Source organism: Triticum aestivum, chromosome 5A, assembly GCF_018294505.1.
Source record: "Triticum aestivum cultivar Chinese Spring chromosome 5A, IWGSC CS RefSeq v2.1, whole genome shotgun sequence".
Lineage (NCBI taxonomy): Eukaryota > Viridiplantae > Streptophyta > Magnoliopsida > Poales > Poaceae > Triticum > Triticum aestivum.
In genome coordinates, this window is record NC_057806.1 from 7,352,286 (window position 1) to 7,360,788 (window position 8,503).

Consider the following 8,503-nt stretch of genomic DNA (forward strand, 5'->3'; position numbering starts at 1 on the left):
AAAAACACCCTAGGGGTGTCCGGCTTTAAATTAATAAAGCCCTTAACGAATAAGCAGAGTGTCAAGAGGTCGGACGTTACACGGACAAACCAAAAGCCACGACATAGCTAGAGACTGAAGTCTGGGTAGGGTTCAAAGCCGGGCAGCGAGCATATTACAAGGCCGTAGCCCATGACCAAGAGCGCGCAGGCTCGCTAACAAAATAAACAAGCCCACCCTTAGGCAGGCATCGCCGACTCCCTAGCCGCAACATAGACCTGGTGCACGCGATCTTTTTAGGGGGAAAAGTCTACTTTTCTCTAAGAAAAATAGCAGCCGAGCTTGCACTAGGATTTTTGGACGAGAAAAGAAAAAAAGAAACAGAAAAAAGAAGAAGAAAGGCCGAACAGAAAAAAGCCCAGCCACTGAGCATGCAACTAAAGCCCGTTAGCCCAGCTCCATGCCTCCGTCATGATCGCTGCATGCCCACGCTCGGCTCCCTCAACAATCTTTGGCTGAAGGCGGCGCACGAGTCGACAAGATGAGCAAGGCCGGCAGGAGGATCGGCGACAACGATGGACCACCGGAGACGGAGACGGAGAGGGAGGCGAAGAAGAGAAACCTGGCACCAGCACGTGCACCCCATGGTCGGACTTCCCATCCAGAGATGACCTTGGCGATCTTCGAGCCTGACAAAGCCCAATCCGAAGCAAAACAAGGTGATGTTCCAACCTCTTTTCCTCCTTGGATCTTCACGGCAGATTGGTCTTTACTTGTTCGTGCTGTACGATCTTTCCCTAGATCGTTTGTACGATGTGGTCGAGTCCGTGGCGGAGGAATCCTCCGATCCACCCAGCCCCCCGATCTACCAACCCTACATTCCCGACGAGCTAGTTGATGATCCGGACATACTCGCTGCCTTCGACTACGCCAAGGCCAAGTACAAAGCAGAACAGGGTAACCCCCCCTTGCCCCTCCCCTATTCTTTCTTCTCATCGTTAATTTCCAACCTGATGTTAATTTTTCTTATTACATAGATCGTCGAGCTAACCTCTTCACTATGGAGCATCACTGCTATAAAGCACCCTCCTGCCTGTTCAAGACCCATCGCTTGCTTCCTATTCTTGAACAAGCAAGGGATGCAACACTTCTTGCTGCTAAATCTGTGATTTTGCTCTCATCATTTGTCGGTGTGTATTTAACATCCTAATTGCTTCTAAATTAATATCTGATTTCATAACTGGCCAAATATTTATGACTTTTGGTTCATTTGCAGAGAGTGACCCGCTGAACAAGTGTTCTGGTTTATGGTTTGAAAGGGACGATCATAGCAAAACCGCCCTTGTTTTGACATCCGCTCAGCTCATTCGTGAAAAGAAAGAACCAAAAAACCCATTCGAGTGGAAGGTGCAGTGGACACGCAATTATCATCGTGAGGCTAAGGTGCTCCTTATCCTTTTCAACATTCACTTGTCTCTTTATAATCTTGTCACCGAATGATTCTACCCGGACCTACACAATGCATGTTTCATTGGTTTCCTTTTTGATTGAGATTTGGGTGGTGAGCCTTGCACTACTGGACAAGGAAAAACACATTTCAACTATTGCTTTTTTTTATTTGTTTGTTTCTTCCCTCTGAAATTAAATTATTTGTAATGTATCTGTTGTCAAATGTAGCTAATTGCTAATAAAATGTGACATCATCTTCAACTTTGCTAGAATAGAAAATATGAACTAGTATCTAGCGTTTGATTTTCATAATGGTGCATCTCCCAAAAATGTTTTTGTCAATATAAGTTCTGTCAAAAATGAAGTGTGATAACTTTTGACATCGCCGTTTTAGGTCATTGTTCAATTGCTGGACAACACAGCTGTGCCTGCCCGCCTCCTCTATCTCCAGGAGCATTATGAATTTGCTATTTATAAAGTTCAAGTGGACAAACCAGTTCAGTTGCCTACTTTTACCGAGTGTGTGCGTTCTGGTCAAGATGTTTCTGAATCTTAGTACCACTCATGGTATGGTGGCTTATAAGATTCCATCCTGGTATGAGAGATGTCACTATATGTATTTGTCTTGTGATCCATCTAGTCCCTCACTGGTGCGTTATATCTCAATTTATGCTTTGTACTTCAATCTTGCTATTTTATTATTACAAATTGTAATATTTGTCACTACTGCAATGATATAGCTTCGTGATGATGGAGGACCCATCATTGATTTAGAAGGGAAAGTTGTGGGTCTAGTTAACAACCATATTAAGGAGACATTCATACCTTCGTTCTTATTGCACAAGTGCTTGGATTTTTGGAGAAGATTCAAGTATGTATTCACTCATTTTCTCCTCAATTATGTGTTAGTATTCTTGTGATTCTAATGTCTTGTAAAGATAATAGCGCTATAATGTTTTTTCTTACATTTGGGTGATACTTATTTGATCTCCGTTTTATTTGATGTAGTTGTATGCCTCGCCTCCATCTTGGAATGACGTTTACTTCAATAAAACATTTAGATCCTATCTGTATTGAGAGAATGACACGTAAGCATAACATCGAGTCCGGTCTTATTGTTGAGCAGGTATATATATTATGGTGCTTATTTTTCTTTTATTTTTTCCACTTTTGTTAATAGTTCCATCTAAAGCCGTTTCTCACATGCGTATTATGATGTAACAATGCTAATTTAAAATAGGTGTCTAAAGGATCACATGCTGAGAAAATTGGAATTCGTGAGGGTGATGTTATTGAAAGCTTTAATGGAAAGTACATTTCTACTACAATTGAGGTGTGTATATTGTGTATTTATTGTATTTTATTTTTTTAGTACATTCGGGTTTAGTTAATCTCTAATCCACCTTAGATTAATCTCCCACATCCTATAATCGGTAGCAAGTAATTTTGTATTCCTAGTTAAATAATTTAAATAATGACGTGCTAGTTGAAGCACCTTCCTGATTCATGCTTGGATGGATCAACTTTCAACATCAATGGTTGTTCTCATCAATTGGATCAGGCCACACCCATTGGTCAACCTCAATGGTAACCTCACGGTGCTTGCCATCTTAGTATTGAGCTTTCCGAACTGAATTCCACTACATAGTGCAAGTAGTTTGCTGACGTGGTAATGTTGAGGGGTCATGGACAAGCGTTGGTTAAGCAAATACTTTAGACTGTAGTGTTCTGTTTGCACTCAAAATGCGTGCCCCAGAGATATGGGTGCCAATGGCGCACTAGATGGGCGATGGTAATCAACTCTCATTCTTAGGCAACGAGCTTGGTGTTGCGTGGGGCTATAGGGTGGCGGAAGAAGGCTACAACCCTGTCACCTTGGTGTAGCACAACCTCAAACCGAAGGCGTCACAGTCAATGATGAATTGCTTTCAGAAAATCGACATGTGTAGTACTGGTGTCGTCGTGAACGTTGCTTGAGTTAGTCAAAGTCAGTCGTCGCCAACAACAACAAGCTAGAGGTAAAACCCATAAAATCTCGCGACCAATTCATGGTTCTGGCACGTGGATATCAAGCTTCCACGCATCCCTGTCCATGACTAGTTCTTTAGTGATACTCCAGTCCTTCTGATCTCTATTTACAAACTCCTCCCATGTCAAGCTCGGACTACCCCGACCTCTCTTGGCATTATCAACACACTTTAGCCGTATGCTGTGCACTGGAGCTTCTGGATGCCTGCGCTGAATATGCCCAAACCATATCAGACGATGTTGGACAAGCTTCTCTTCAATTTGTGCTACCCCAACTCTATCTCGTATATCATCATTCCGGACTTGGTACTTCCTTGTGTGGCCACACATCCATCTCAACATGTGCATCTCCGCCACACCTAACTGTTTAACATGTTGCCTTTTAGTCGGCCAACACTCGGCGTCATACAACATTGCGGGTCGAACCACTGTCCTATAGAACTTGCCTTCTAGCTTTTGTGGCACTCTCTTGTCATAGAGAATGCCAGAAGCTTGGCGGCACTTCATCCATTTGCCCTTGCTTTGATGGTTCACATCTTTATGAATATCTCCATCCTTCTTCAACATTGACCCCAAATATTGAAAGACGTCCTTCTGAGGCACCGCCTGGCCATCAAGGCTAACCTCCTCCACGTGCCTACTAGTCCTGAAACTGTGACTCATGTACTCGGTTTTAGTTTTACTAAGCCTAAAACTTTTCGATTCCAAGGTTTGTCTCCATAGCTCTAACTTTCTATTGACTCCATTCGACTATCGTGGACTAGCACCACATCATCCGCAAATAGCATACATCATGGGATGTCTCCTTGTATATCCCTTGTGACCTCATCCATCACCAAATCAAACAGACAAGGGCTCAAAGCTGACCCCTGGTGCAGTCCTATTTTAATCGGGAAGTTATCGGTGTTGCCATCACTTGTTCGAACACTTGTCACAACATTATCGTACATGTCCTTGATGAGGGTAATGTACTTTGCTAGGACTTTGTGTTTCTTCAAGGCCCACTACATGACATTCCGCGATATCTTATAAAAGGCCTTCTCCAAGTCAATGAATACCATATGCAGGTCCTTCTTTTGCTCCTTGTATCTCTCCATAAGTTGTCGTACCAAGAAAATGACTTCCATGGTCGACCTCCCAGGCATGAAACCAAACTGATTTTTGGCCACGCTTGTCCTTAAGCGGTGCTCAATGACTGTCCCATAGCTTCATTGTATGGCTCATCAGCTTAATTCCACGGTAATTAGTACAGCTCTGAACATCTTGTTCCTGAAGATTGGTACTAATATACCCGTCTCCATTGTTCTGGCTCTTGTTTGCGCAAAAATGAGGTTGTAAAGCTTGGTTAGCCATACTATCGCTATGTCCCCGAGGCCTCTCCACACATCAATGGATGCTATGTTAACCCCCTTGAGACTGGCGTGATGTTCGTAAAATTCAGAGAAAAACTGTAGTAGATCCTCCTTGATCGTGTTCTTCAAAGCCTTGTAGAATTCGTTGGTGAACCCATCCAGTTCCGGGCTCCTGTTGCTTGGTGACTTATTGATGGCAGTAACTATTTCGGCCCATGAGAAAGGCGCGTTTAGTGAAGCAAGATTGATGCTTTCATAGAGTTGATTAGCATCCACCACTGACAAGGATAAAGATGGTTTGCCGAATAAGTTGTAGAAGTCAGGGGCATTCTGCAGCTTTGACTTATCGTCATACTGCTCTATGCCATCCTTTAACAACATTTGGATTTCTGATCTTGTTCCTCCTTGAGTGGCAGTTTGCTGCTGCATGAAAAAACTTTATTTCGTCGCCTGCAACGCGCCATGTCAACTTCGCTCTTCTCCTCCAAGCGTCAGCCTGTCACAGGATGATCTGTTGAGATTTCTTTGTAGCATGTATCCTTAGATGGAACTCCAGCGCAGATAACTTCTGCTTGTCCTAAACAGCGTCCAGATATGCGAGCACATGCTTGTTGTTGGACAGCAGCAGGTGCAGACTGGTACTGCTCTTAACCCATCTTCTAAATGCCGCCCGGATCCTTCTCATTTTAAGGCTGATGCATGGTATCCTTGAAGCAAAGTTTCTGGTGCCTTGAGACCATCCCTCCAAAATCATCTTCTATTTCTAACCAGCGATTTTCAAAACGGAAGAATTCTCACCTGGCTGTATCCCTGTTGAAGTCAACGACGATGGGGGTGTGATCCCATGTTATTGCTGTTAATGACATTGCCGAGGTTTGCAGAAAGTTCAAATTCCGTTCTGCATTCTGCAGCACCCTCTCAAGTTTGATCAAAGTAGTCTCTCTGCGCTTGTTGAACCATGTGAATTTTTTGTTGGGGATGTCGAGATCATCCAAAGCATGCTCCATGATTCAGTTGTTGAAAGCATCCATAACATTCCAGCTGATGCGGCCTCTGGATTTCTCGTGTGAAAATCTATACATGTTAAAATCCCCTAGCAGGATCCACGGGCCTGTTGCGATAGATGCAGCAACCTCTGAAGCTTGAAAGGAATCGGCTCTTTCTGATGCATCACAGGGAGCGTAAACCATGGTGAGAGTCACACAGGTGTTATCTGTAATTGATTGAATGCTGTCCGAGGTTAAGAAGCGGTGTTTACCATATCTTGGCAAGAGACAGCTGACTGATCCCATGCCACAAGCAGGCCACCAGATGATCCAGTTGCCGGCATAGAAACAAAAGATCTCAAGCTTGGTGGTAGGAAGGATAACACCTTGGTAAAGTCTAGGTTTTGAATCTTGGTTTCCTTGAACAGCGAGATAAGGGCAGCGGCGAGTAAACAGTGGACACGGCAGCCGGAGTAGCCAGTGGTGGTGCAGGTGGACAGCGTGTCCGGGGTGGAACACGGCGGTGCCGTCCTCTCTAGCGTCTTGTGAAGGGTGGCCGCAATTGCTGGGAGGGCACGCGGTGGGGCACGGTGAACGCCGCAGCCGGAGTGGCATGCGTCGTAAGCGTCCTTCCTAGGAGCTCTCTTCCTTCAACGGTCCAATGCATGTACAACCCAAGTGACCATCTATCAAGCAGTAAGATTGTCCCCTTAATCGAGTGGCATACATATTCCTTTGGTCATTGTATAATTGAACACCTGATTAGCACACATTCAGAGGCGCATGACCAACTGATATACTACCCTATCAGGTGCACAGGTCACAGTATTGTTGTCAGAGAAAACAAGCTGAATATCCTGCTGGGACGTAGACATGGAAAGGGAAGTTGTTCCTACTGAAGTCTCAACATTTTCAATCATCGTCGTCGTCATCGCCGATATATTTCCGGCCACCTCTCGAAGTAGTGGCCCCATCTTGTAGACGACGGCGCTTGTAAACAGGCTCCTCATCGTCCGAGGACTCCTCTTGGGCGGGTGGCGGGTTGACGGCATGCTCGTGGATGAACTCGAGGATGACGTGGGTGGGTATGAAGAACGACGGCGCTGCGCTGAAGGGGGCACTCTCTGGACTCCTTGGGTTCTGATGGCCAGCTCTCCCACGCTCACGCAGTTGATCCCCGAGGCCAGTGCTGGCGTGTAGGCGCGACCCCCGGCCCCACCTCGCTGCCAGAAGTCCTGCTCCGCGTGTATGCAGACGACTCGGATCGTGGAAGAGGTGGTCGACTATGTGCGCGGTGGTCAGGAAAGGATGTAGAGCTGGTCGCCCACAAGCCCGGCAGCGATTCCTGTCTCCGTGAGCCACTCTTGCGCCAGGAGGTGGGCGAGTAGTTGTGCGTTCTTGCCTGCGGCGGTCTGATGCGAACAAATGTACTAGCGCAAAGTTGTTTCCTAGCTCGAGCTACCTGGTACCTCATATCTGGACCGTCAATCTTTTGTTGTGATCTGTGCTATTCAGAGGATCTGTCCTGCCTGATGAATAGTAATACTGAGTAGGTATAGGGCCTGAATCCTACTCTATAGGGGTCCACCCCTAGCCGGCGTCGTCACTGTTTGCCTCGTACCCAGGCTGGCCAGTGGGCGGCCCATGCGTTTTCTATCACGTCTTTTCAGCCCTTACAGTGCGCGTGCGAACAATACTTGCCCCCTAGCTCGCTTAATCACGTGAACCATGGCCACTTTTTAGTTCCTAGTGCATACGAAAGATTGATGTGACAACACGTTCAAGTTTTAACCATGGTGGTTTGCTGGCTCACCCAATAACCATTGAACGATGACAACGCTGGCAGTATAGTTATTCGACTAATTGGTAACGAAGAGGTTTAGCATAGTACGTACTGTTTTTTTTTTTTTTTTTGCATATTCAGTTTCATATCATTCTTTTTTTGAAACAAGTTTCAGATCATTCTGTCCGAGTTGAGAATGTCCAGATCCAAGCAAATCACCTGAACCGGGTTGCACTCCAACATGCTACTGTCAACGAGAAGTTACTTGCTGGCAAGTTTCTCGTACTCCTACTTTACTGACGATGTGCCAGGCTTTTTTCCAAAACTATGCTTATGGCGGAAGGGAAGAGGGGGAAGACCTGAGTGAGTTGTCTGAATGGAACGTACGTCAAGTCTTGTCATGAACAGTGGCCTACTAGGCCAATCCAATTTTCAAATCCGGTAGGCTTCACGGTAGACAATTAAGGTATAAGCGCCTGGTGCGAACAACAGTGTGCACACATCCACATAAAACAAAGGAATGAGTGGATGGTTGTGATAATGGGTACCATGTAGCCCCAGCTATGAAAAACTGCTCTCATGTACTAGTAGATCGGATCGTTCGCGTCGCAAATTAGGGATTGGTGGTTTTACTTTTGTAAGTCAGCTGGGATCGTTCGCGGCGCGTGGGCGCGCGACCTAGGCCCAGAGCTCACCCAGGATCTTTTGATCGAGTTCATGAGCCTTTGGGAGCGGACGTCCCGCGCGACACTAACTGACGGGCGGGCGGACACCGTTCGATGGGCCTGGGAGACAAGTGGCATGTTCTCCACCAGGTCATCTTACGCCGCCAAGTTCTGGGGTAGGCAGGTCCTGCCGTCGGCCGACTTTACCTGGAAGAATCGTGCGCCCCTCCAATGTCGTCTTTTTGCTTGGCTGGCTTTACG

At 46.0% G+C, this 8,503-nt stretch overlaps 1 pseudogene; it reads left to right on the forward strand.

Annotated features, from left to right (window-relative positions):
* Window positions 1-484: 484 nt before the first annotated feature.
* Window positions 485-5,520, forward strand: LOC123101108 (probable periplasmic serine endoprotease DegP-like; annotated as a pseudogene).
* Window positions 5,521-8,503: the final 2,983 nt, after the last annotated feature.